Raw genomic sequence first — 12,299 nt, 5'->3', positions numbered from 1 at the left:
TTTTTTTTGTTTTGTTTTGTTTTTTAGAATTCACTGTTTTTTAATTATTTCTTTTTGAGAAGGAAATTCCTGAAGTCGTCTTCAGTAGCATCATCACAATAGACAAACAGAATAAATAACCCGACAACAGGACAAGGCTCCTAAGGGAAGGGTGAACCAAACCTCCTCTAACCAAATCAGTGCTGCCCTCTCAGGGGGGCACAGAGTGACTGGAGAGGACTCCCCCACACAAACGTTACAGCGTTACAGTAAAAGGGACCGGTGACTTCCAACTTCACGGTCCAAACAAAGAGTCCGTTAAGTAATCACAAGACAACCACTTGTCCGCCTCGGTTGCTTCATCGCTTGCACGAATTGACTTCCTAGAGAATGAGTTTTCGTTTGGCCTGACTGCACTCTGCATTTGTAACAGCAGTGGCATCAAAATCTAAAACAGGAGATAGTCACCACGCAGAGTTTTAAACAAATTACAAAACCACATGCTTTGTCATTCAGCAGGAAAGCTTAAATCAAGTGGGTATCAGACGCAGCTGGTTGTCCTTCAAAGGCCACATAAGGTGAGCTCTAGACATCCTTCGGGGGACTTCCACAAAGATTTGTTATCAGATCTACAGTCAAACCACAGCTTCATCGGGGCAGCTTCATTTTGTTTATACACCAGCTCTTGATGTTTCTCCAGCAGCAAGGCCATTTAAAGGCGTTTGTCAAGGCTCCCTCTTGAAGTGCGTCCTTACAACTGTCTACAAAGGTTAGTCTGTTTACTGGCACTGGGCTGGGTAGAACAGGAAGTTCCTGAAGCTTCTTGTGTTCTCAATGAAGTCCGACAACAGAGGACTGAACGCATTAGTCTCAGGACCGGTGGCCTAAGGATGGCAAAGACCCAAGGGTCAATTATAGAGTTAATTGATAAAAATCTAAGAGCTTGGAGGTCCCACTTTTCCTTTCGGGAAGAGGTTTCATTCATATAAGCAAAGATTGTGAAAGGCAAGGAGCAGATGGTGAAGGTGATGGTCATAATGGCCAGGAGAATGAGGTGGTCCGCCTCCTCCGCCATCAAAGTCCTTTCTCCTCTCCTGCGAGACCCAGGGCCACCCAGGCCACTGCCAAATGATCCACAGCAGCTTCTTCTGCCCCGATGGTGCATGCGGATGGTGCATGCGGATGAGGTTAAGGATGATGCTGAAGTTGCAGGCGAGCACCGCCAAGATGAGCAGCAGCAGCACTGTGGCGTACAACTGCAGGTATGTGTCGGGTCCGCCTTGACCAGCAAGGAAGACTCAACACCGAGCTCTTCTTTCTGCCGTTTATTCAGGAGCCTTGAACAATCTTCTGACCCCGGGGAAAGCCATCTTCTCACTTCGGGGAAAGCCATCTTCTGACTCCCATCTTCTGACCCCCGGGAAAAGCCAGCCCACGCCCTTTATAGCCACTGGGCAACCAACCCCGTAGTGCCACGTGGACAATGCCGATAGGGTCAGACATACACAAGCAAGCCAGATTCTACGCCCAAGCCAGATTCTACGCCCAAGGCAAATAAGGAGTTGTTTATCCCAGAGAACACCTGCCATCGGGAAGGCCGAAGCCGGACGCTGGCACCATCTTTGAGGCACGGCCGTGCACGGCTCTCTACAGGTATGCAGTCCGCCTGTGCCGCCGGATAAAGCACCAAGACCCGGGGCAGTACTGGACGTACTCCCTGTAGTTGAGCAGCGGCAAGCTACCTGTGGTTTTATGTGAAATTCTTTCCTCTTAAATTTACTTATAAAACCTTTACAAGTCTTGATGTCTAGGTTAAGTCTCTTCCTCCTATACTCTTCTGTGTCTCCTCCATGTAAGACACATAATCTGAAGTGGAAGTCATCTCATTTCCAAACTGAGACGTATGGTAGCCAGCATTCCAGAGAGGTGTTGATATTTCTTTAAATGAACACATGTAATTGAAAAACGGTATCATTTTATATGCATAAAGCTTTATTTAGTATTTAATTAATATACTATGTAAATTTATTCTTAATACAGATTATTTGATACTATTTTTAATGGCCTCAGAAGTTGCAGAACATTGATTTGATACATTATATTTTCTTAGACGTTGCTGTGCAAATGAATATTTAAAACAATAATACAATGTTGCTATTTAATTGCTCTATTTGGTATTATAAATGGCTGACAGTACCACAGAGGATTAAATGATAATACACAGAACCTTTGAAAGGCATAAAAATGACTCTCAAAATGTCCTTGTAAATGAATCAAGAAAGTAGATATATCAAAGATAAGAAAGACAAAGAGGAATAAAACTCTGAATTAAGTGAAGTTTAGAAATGAATAGTTCTCTATAACATCCTCTAAATAAGGATAAACATAAAATGAATTTTCTGAGATAGTTCTGGCTTTATACTTTTTGTCTTGTTGACCATCAGTTCATCATCAAAATGTCAGTATCTCAAAGTGCTTCTCAGAGTTTTATTTTTTATCAAGAAACAGCACATACACCCATGGATCTTAACATTAGGATTAGAAAATATGATCTTCATATAGGCATGAAGTAATCTGTAGCCACCATGCTTCTGTCTTCCTTAGCAGATTATATTAAAGTTGAAAAGTTGTGGCTAGGGGCATGCTTCAGTAAATCATCCCCAGAACAGAATCCACCTAAAAGCTGGGCAGGTGTAGCAGCTTGTATGTGATAACATTGTATGGAGGGAATGTGGGAGCAAGTTAGTCAGACAATCCCGAGGTTCAGTGAAAGCCCTGTCTCTATATGGTGGAGAGCAAGGAAGGCACCCAATGTTTATCCTACTTGTAGGACATTATACAGGTCTGTCCTTTTCTGAAATTTCATACAACTCAGAGGTTTATGTTTTTCACCTCTCTCCTCATTGATATTTTTCTTTTCCAATTCACTTGTAAGAATATTTTCAAGTTGTTCTTATGCCCTTTCAAAATATTATCATGCATTGCCTCCTGCAATGGGTATTAGGCGCAATCTTTATAATTGCTAGAGGGAAAGTGAGAGATCAGTTTTTATTCAGACTGCCAATGAAACACAAGGTGTTTGTGTAGACAAGGTAGTGATAAGTTGGACATAGTCAATAATCAGATTGATTGCCCCAGGAATGCAAAAGGTTGAGTTTCTTGAATAAGCACAGTGAAAGAGTTGTGTGTAAGAGGTTTATTGGGGTGTTTTCAGAAAACCATTACCAGAACCTAAGGAAAGGAAGTAGGACCAGGACGAGGAAGTTGAATGATAACACAGTTCCAAAACAGATGTCAAACAACCCCAATAAAGAAGCTCTGAAGCAGGGACAAACACTCAAGGTTGCCTTACTTTGTAGAACATAGGCTATCTATGTCTTTATATTTTCCATAATGTGCATTGGATACCGTTTGCCCCTCTGGGAAAGACACATAGCCTTAAACAAGCAGCTATTTGCAACTGAGGAGAATTTGTGTGGGAGGCTGACAGCTAAAGACTGTCTCATGGCTACATTCCCAGAAGCTGGAGGAATGAGTTCTTTGGTCCTAAAGATGGATTTGGATGGCATAACACAGCATCTACTATACTTAGAATGAATTCACAGACCTGTTCTAAAGCTTGTATCAGAGCTGGTTGAAACATTTGACTTGAGATACCAAGTGCTTGGGAAGAAAGGCAAAGCAAGAGATACTTAAATGACCCTATAGTGTATCATGTGACCTGGAATCTCTGGAAACCACAGATAAGACTAGAGGGAACACTAATCTCTATAACAGCAACACATGGTTCAGGAGGCAGCCTGTGTGAACATTACCTATCAGGAATAGTAATGATGGATTGAACCAATTTGATATCTTTCTTATACACAGAGTAAAAACCCAAAGTGAAAGAGCAAAGACATTTTGTAAAGCAATAGAACTTAAAAGTTATACACAAAGAAGACTGATAGTGGAGCACCTGAAGCAATTTGGACAAAAAAATCCAAGCATAAGGAGCAGTTGGAAAACATACAGAGAAGGTAAGGCCAGTGCAGTCATCAATGCCAGACATAAGCTCACACTCTTAGTGACTAATAAAGTGTTAACTAGAACACTATTTAGATCTTTTCTGCTTTAACAAAAAAAAATTGGTTTCAACTATCCCACAGTGCCCTCCAAATCTCCCCGTGAATCAGAATCAACTGAAGAGCTTCTAAAAAAACACACTGTTGGGCCCTGGGCTCACTTCTGGAAATTCTGTTCAGAGACATTGAATCTGTATTTTTGAAAATCTATTAAAATAATTATGATGCAAGAGGTCAACAGATCTGTGTTTGAGAATCACTTTCTGAGGACATGATTCCATATACCAAGTGCTGTTATTCATTTTAAATTCAGGTTCAGGAAGAAATCATTTTTACTATAGAACTGCCCAAAGTAACTTCATTTTGTCTTAGTTTTAGCTAACTTCACCCAAACGCCCCCTTCCCTCACTGACCACATCCTGCTGAGTAGAACATTTACATGCAGCTGCACTTGCAGCTTGAGGAGGTCCATTGTTTTATAACATAAAACAAATAAACTGAACTAAAATTTGAAACTTCTGCTCCCTGGTCTGCCTCAGGTATGATGTAACTGTGGTTTTTGTTTTATAACCCTTACCCTGCCTCTCTCTAGGCTAGGATGGAGAGCTCTTTCTGTTGTGAGCCTGATCTTGACTGCCAGCAAATAAAGGACTTTTAATTTACCTTCATTAAGAGGCATTCTCCTGTGTCTCATGTGGGTACAACACTATGGTGACCAAGGAGGCATTAATAGAAATATCTGTATTGCTAAGACTAGAAATGAAGGGAATTGCATTACTACTGCAGCAATTATTCTTTTCTGAGTTAGCATCAAAAGCAGGCCATGCATTTCTTTTATTGACTCATTAGCAAAACGACTAAGCCTCAGCATTTATTGTATTTTTGTGATTCTTTTTGACATCTTTTGTAACTATACCTGTACACAGAAAATAATTATTCAGAAGTGTTTTCCAGAGAACAAAGTCTTAGAGCTATTACATCTCAAATTTAGGGAAAATGTATGGGGTACATGAGAAGATGGGCTATGCATATGAATTGAATGTTTAAAGGATTGATAGATTTAAAAAATGTGTGCTATCTCTTGGATCTTTCTTATCTACATACCCACACATCCTTAGATCACAGTAAGTCTCTTATTGATTGATGGATTCATTCATTGATAAATTAGATTCACAGGTCAAAATCATGGTAATATTTTATTTGCCTTTCTTATACACCGTTATCCTTCACTCTTCCCCTTTAGCCTCTAGATATTGTAAAAATCCAGGAAACCAGTATCTTGTAGTTTTGAAGGCCCTGAGTTGGCCTATATTTTAGAGCTTACCTTCTCGGAGAGGTGATGTCACCTCCAAGAAACTAAAACTGATTCTCAGAGCTTTAAAAAATAGGGATCTTAGCTTGGTGATGGTCGCACACACCTTTAGTCCCAGTGCTCAGGAGGCAGAGGCAGGCGAATCTCTGTGAGTTCGAAGCCCACCTGACCTACATAGGGAAATCCAGGACAGCCAGGACTACACAGGGAAACCCTGTCTCAAAAACAAACAAACAAACAATAGGTATCTTGCCAGGTATGGTGGCATATACCTTTAATCCCAGCAGTTAGGAAGCAGAAGCAGATGGAAGTCTGAGTTTCGAGGTCAGCCTAGTGGTCTACATAACAGGTTCCAGGACAGCCAGGACTACATAGAGAGACCCTGTCTCGAAACAGCAACAACAACAAAACAGGTATCTAAATGACTTGTGACCCTTACACACACACACACACACACACACACACACACACACACACACATATGCGTGGACACACACACTACAATATGCATGTGAAAGTCAGGGGACAACTAGTGGGAGTTATTTCTTTCATTTCACCATGTGGGTCCCAAGAATTGAACTCAGGTCACCTGGCTTGGCAGCAGGCATCTTTACTATTACTTGCTGAGTCATCTTGCTGGCCCTGAAAGTACTTTGAATAGCTTTACAAAACTCTGGCCTTCTAGGTAGGATCTGGGCTTTGTGTCAGTGCACAAAGAGATTTCTGTGAGAAGTTTTGGTGGTAGATTGGCAGAATGAATCATTCAGGAGACCTGGCTTTCTGGCTGGCTGTTAAAGATACCCCATGTAACATCACATTAGCAGCCAAGTATTCTGTTTGAGGAGTACTTGAAGAGGTAGCACTGTTCAGAGGATCTTCAAGAATTTAATAAAAATGAACATGATTTCAAGGGATGGCTAGACTTTTTTCTTGATGGAGGCTTATATTAGTTACTTTGTTTTGTGACCAAATATCTAATAGCAGTAACTTAAGGGAGGAATTATTTTGGTTTATGGGTCCAGAGATCATAGTCTACTGTGGCTGGCTCTGTTGTTTCTGGCACACATGAGGTAGAGTATCATATGGAAGAAGAAGCTGTTCACTGAACAGTGTGCAGGAAGTGGAGAAAGTGGTGGCAGGAAGGGGGCAGGGCCAAGATACCACTGCCAAGGACAAATTTTTGACGTCTTTTGCTTAAGCTTCATTCAATGTCAGTCTACTTCCTGTTGCCTGCAAGACGTAGCACTCATAACTACTCCAGCACCACGTCTGCATACATGCCACCATGCTCCCCTATGTGATGATAGTAGATTGAAACTGTAAGCGAACCACCCCAATTAAATGTTTTCTTTATGATAGTTGCCATGGTCATAGTGTCTCTTCACAGCAATAAAAACCTTAACTAATATAATGATAACCAAGCTACAATCCACAAAACCACAAAGGTTAGGTATAGAGTAAGGGTTGGGGGGAGGTAGTCCTCTCTAGGAAAGTAAAATAGAATAAATAGCCATGGATGGATCATGGGGGAGGACTGAAATGGAGGAGATCAAGTAAGGAGAGGAAGGGGATATAGGGATTAAAGGAGGGAATATGGGGAGAGACAGGTAGAATTGAGGGACATTTGAAGGGTGGTATGGAAACCTAATACTGTAGAAGCTTCCTAAACTGCATACATATATGAAAGCAATCTAAATAAAATCGCCAAATAACAAGGGAGAGAGAGAGTCGCAGTTGACCATCTCTGGTCACCAAAAAACGATGTTTCCAGTACTGGGAATGGATTACATCTAATTGAGATTTTCACTAAAAGGGCCCCCTTGGAGATCCCCAAACAACACAGGTTTTTCCATGTCTATAGGGTGCTTACACAAACTGATAACAAGGCCCTGTTGCTGAAGACAACACTTAACATGGAGGAGTTGAGCTGATGCCTATAGAACCTTTATCCCTATGTATGCTGGCATCTTTGATATTGTAAGGTACTCTGAATGCTACCAAAGGAGAAACATAAACACCAACTCAGCTACAAACCATTTGAAGTATAGTGGTGTCCTGTCTGCAAGATGTGCTAGTGCAATGGTAGCACAAAGCTTGTGGGGGTAACCAACCAATATCTTACTGGTTAAGATGGCCTTATTGACTTAAGGCCCACTCCATGAGATAGAACCCATATCTGACATCGCTTGGGTAACCAATAACCTAAGCCTAGATAGCCATGGACTTACGGTAAAACCAAATACTGCTGTTCTACTAAAAGATCATTTTTTAAACTTTCTAAGTCACAAATATCATTAAATGACTAAGTTACAACCCAGCTAGAAAAGTTAGAATCCCTTGCAAAGATGGCAACTATTCCAGTGTGGAATACAATTACATTCCATGTAAATCAAATTGACTTCTATTAACTTGGAAGAAGAGCTATTGGTAATATAAACCTTTTATTTTCAACATGAGGCAAGCAAAATAAACAATGGACATTTCAAAAGGTACCAACAAAAAACTGTATCTAAAAGAGCTCTGCTTTTATTACTAAGAACAGTAACAACATTAATTTCCTGTGGAGACAAAATGTTTTTTGTTACTTCCCTCAAACCAGAACTAATAATTTAAAGTAGTTCAAATAGACTTAAAAGCGCCTCAAGCCTTCTATGGATTTAAATAGCAATTTTTATGTCTATCTATCCATGTACATGTTTCTAATTATAGAAAATATAGGTAAAGTGCTTCTTTATTTTGCATATATAAACAGCTCCAAAGTTAGCATCTGAACACGATTTGACAAGTTATCCCTAGGATGTGTGCATGGGACCACTTAGCACTGACTGCTTGAGACTGAAAAATAATAAACAATACATTTCAGAGCAACAGAAACAGAAATTTGTCATCATTTCCCTTTTGGAAATCCTTTACCTCTGCTTTGTTCCTTGGAAATAGAAGACTCTGGGTCATCTCTTAGTTCTTTTCTCTTTTGAGGCAATGACATATTAATCAGAAACTAGCTTCCTAATACATACTATGTATCAACAATTTCATTCCTCTTTTTCTTTTCAAAAGGAAATGAAATTCAATGCTTGCTCCCATACAGTTAGGACTGTGGTTTCTTAACATCTTCTAAAGATCTTCTTAAAGGGAGCTCTATGAAAAGGAGGGGAGGGCTGGTACAGGTAAAGAAGATCTACCAGACAGATGTACTTCTGACTCTAGGATTACATATGTCAACATAAGGAGGTGGCTCAATAATTACTTTTGAAGAGTTCATAAAGACCGGACATTTGGGCCATTGTAGGTGGTGGAATTTTCCATAGTGATGAATGCATTCCATATTAGAAATATAGGCAGAAGAAATAAAAGTCTTTATACCCCAACACACACACACACACACACACACACACACACACACACACACACACACGCCACAACAGAGCCTAAGTCACTGTGGACATTTGAGTTTAATTGAAGTGAACACTAATTGAATCTTTGAATTCCCAATGAGGGAGAAAAACAAGAATTGCAGCATGCTATGGACATGTGATTGTTTTTTTGTTTTTGTTTTTGTTTTTGTTTTTGTTTTTTCCCTCAGACCGCAAATGAAGTACAGATTCAAGACCTAGTCATTTTTCTCCCACTGGAAGTTCCATCTGGCATTCATGTAAAGAGGTGTTCCATGCAACCTTGTGTTTTGTAGTGATAGTGAATCTGGCACGGGATTTCCATGGGGGTGGGGGTGGGGGGTTTAGTCAGGAGAGAAGTCCCCTAAGTGTATTCCCAGAGGCAGCATGGCAAAGAGCTCTTACTAATCATTTATTTTTCCTCTTTGAGTTTAGCTTTTAGAACTTGGGGAGCAAACCACAACTTGGCATGCAAAAGACATAATGATTATTTCATCTTAGGCTGTTTGTAGATTTCTGATTCTCCTGTGGCATATGAAAATTAGAAGAAAGACAGATTACATAATAGGGAGGTAAACACAGATTGGCTAACTGAGTAGTAGTATTTTGGGGTTTCATTGGTACAAGTAGAAGAACATTTGCTGTGTAAAGAAAAGTAAGAGGGCCTTTTCATTATTTTTATTTTGTCAGTTTATGCTGAGGGGTTTTTCTACCACTGAAACAATTATACTGCCAAGGTTTGGTTTTTTCTTACAAAGGCAAGAAGTATTTATATACACATGCACACCTTACCTCTTTTCCTTCCCCCGCTCTCTCTCTCTCTCTCTGTGTGTGTGTGTGTGTGTGTGTGTGTGTGTGTGTGTATACACCTTAAGCATGTTTACAGGCAGGCAACCCTTGCTACATATATTAAAACATGTCACATCACTTAACAGCCTGATTCTTCATGATTCCACTGAAGCATTTAATGTACTCACCACTTATTAATCCCTATACTCTTATCACACAACAATCAGGCAAAGTTTGACACAAAAAGTACAAAAATCTAAGTAATTTTTAGATTTATAAACAGGTTTGTAAATAGTTAAAATATTAATTTTCCTAAAAGTAAAAAAGAAGCATTTTAATGCATTCAATTGTCTATTCATAAAATTGGTTGGAAAAACCTCTGTCTTTGAAGTGGCAAGGCACATTCAGACCACAATGTAACTATCATGATGAAACATTAAAATTGTAGTGACTTACCAAGGTCTCCTAAGAAGACTCAGACTGGCCATAAAGGCTGTCTTATAGACAGAGGCATATAGCTACTTGAAAGACTAAGAATTTATTTCATGTTGAGGCAATTTGCCTGGAGGGAATTAGAACTGAAGTGAGCCTACTCTTAAACATTGGATATCTCAGTCACAAATTTTCACCTCCTTCAGTTGTGGGAGAAGATTTTTAAAAGCAGATGTAAAAAACAAACAAGTGAAACCTCCATCTCAGCTAGTTCTCCATAATTTGAAACTAGGCACAGGTACACCAGGATGATGCTCTCTAAATATTTTCTGTTTATTATGGAAAGCTATGCACTATTTAATGATTCAGGTGTACATTGAACATATCATTTAAACTTCATTAAAATTCAATTTATTTCTTACCTGGAAATACTATTTAGTTATGTTTTCCCATCTGTGCCTATGGATATAAGCCAATGAAGATTTTATTCTAAAAATATACTATCTTAGTTAGATTTTCATGTTGTGAAGAGACATGACCATGGCAACTCTTATAAGGGGAAACATTTAATTGAGGCTGGCTTACAGTTTCAGAGGTTTAGTCCATAAGTAGACATGGTAATGGAGAAGGAGCTGAGAATCCTACATCTTGTTCCTCAGGCAGCAGGAAGTGAATTGCCACACTGGTCAGACTTGAGCTTATAAGACCTCAAAGCCTGCTTCCACAGTAACACACTTCCTCCCACAAGGCCATATCTAATCCCACAAGGCCACATCTCCTAATAGTACCATTCCCTATGGGCCAAACACTTGAGTCTGTAGAACCCATACCCATTCAAACCACTGAAGAGATTTAACTCAAATACACTATATGTTGATACATTTTGAAAACATATATGTGTTATAAACTTAGTACCATGAGCAAGTCATATAGAACATTAATCTTTAAATATATAGGAAGATATAAAGATGCCTCCACAGGTTTAGCTCAAGATGTCCTGAACTGTAGGACATGATGGTGAGTGCTTATAATCCTAGAATATCAGAGACTGAGACAAGGAGGTTCATTAGTTTGAGGTCAGTCTGGATTTCGTAGTGAGATCTTGTCTCAGAGAAAAGTCACACAGTAAACTCAATATCCTGTCTCTGTGACACAAATTTATACTCCTTAACTACTTCATTCTTCTAGACAACTATCATGAATATTGAGAATTAGTCCAAAATTCTGTCTCTCAATAATGCCTGAACTTCTAGCTATTTCCCAAATCCACTTCCTTTTCTTCCTGGACATAGATCTAGACAGCATTGCCCAGCTTCCACCAGTACCTGTGGTCATGATACTAAGTACTAGGAAATAGAATATACATAGGAATGCTATGGATATTTCTTCACCAAAGTTTTTTAAATGAGAGTCTGCTCCCTTAACATTGCCTCCTTCCTGAGACCATCAAGAAGTTTTAATGGATGGTAGAATTGTAAAATGCAAGGATGTCAAGTTCTTGAAACACCAAATAAAGGAAAGCCTCCAGCTGACAAGGAACATTTTACTTGGACAGTTATATGAGCAAGAAATAAACATTTATGTTGGTCAATCTATCATATATATTTGGGTCTGTTCTGTACTGTAGCTTATTATACCTGAGAAAATACACTGATATTTCTAAGTTAGCAAATTCTGTCTTACAGACAGCTTTCAGATTCTTTCCACAACTTTAGTCAAGCTTCCCCTTCTTTTGTTCAGATTTTCATGCCCCCTTGGAGTGAGGTCCTGAATAGTCTATGCTTTAGTCTCTTGGTCTGTCTTTGGCCTTGCTTCCCTCAAAAGCATTATCAATATGTTTCAGTAAATACCTTTTCATTGTTAAACAATAATATATTACTAACCAAATCACTATCACCTACATAAAATTTAATTTTTGAGTGCTGAAAGGTCTTCATACTTTATTCCCAGACTCCATACTTAGTTCCCCTTCTTGGGTAATCCAGCCTATACCCAACGACCAACTGATTTGATTCCAGGTCCAGGAAGATGTTCACTGATGCCTTTGTTCTTACAATTCACTTCTGCTGGATCCCTCAGTTTGGGACAACTCTTGGTCCATCTCACTGCCTTTATCCATTTTCTAGTTTGCTTCTCTGTTGCTGTGATAAAATGCTGACCAAAAGTAACCTGGGGAGCAAAGTTACATTCCATCATCAAGGGAAGTCAGGGCAGGAACTCAAGGCAGGAAACTGGAGGCAGGAACCAATGCAAAGGCCATGGAGGAACACTTCTTATGGCTTGTTATCCTTGGCTTACTCAGCCTGCTTTCTTATACTACCCAGGACCACC

General features: G+C 39.6%; 1 pseudogene; it reads right to left on the bottom strand.

Moving 5' to 3' along the window:
• Window positions 1–692: 692 nt before the first annotated feature.
• LOC131899750 (prostaglandin E2 receptor EP2 subtype-like) lies at window positions 693–4,515 on the bottom strand (annotated as a pseudogene).
• Between the last annotated feature and the right edge of the window lie 7,784 nt (window positions 4,516–12,299).

This window comes from Peromyscus eremicus, chromosome X (genome assembly GCF_949786415.1).
Source record: "Peromyscus eremicus chromosome X, PerEre_H2_v1, whole genome shotgun sequence".
Taxonomy (NCBI): Eukaryota; Metazoa; Chordata; class Mammalia; order Rodentia; family Cricetidae; genus Peromyscus; species Peromyscus eremicus.
Note: the sequence above shows the minus strand (reverse complement) of the source record. Positions and strands in the feature narration are given on the sequence as shown.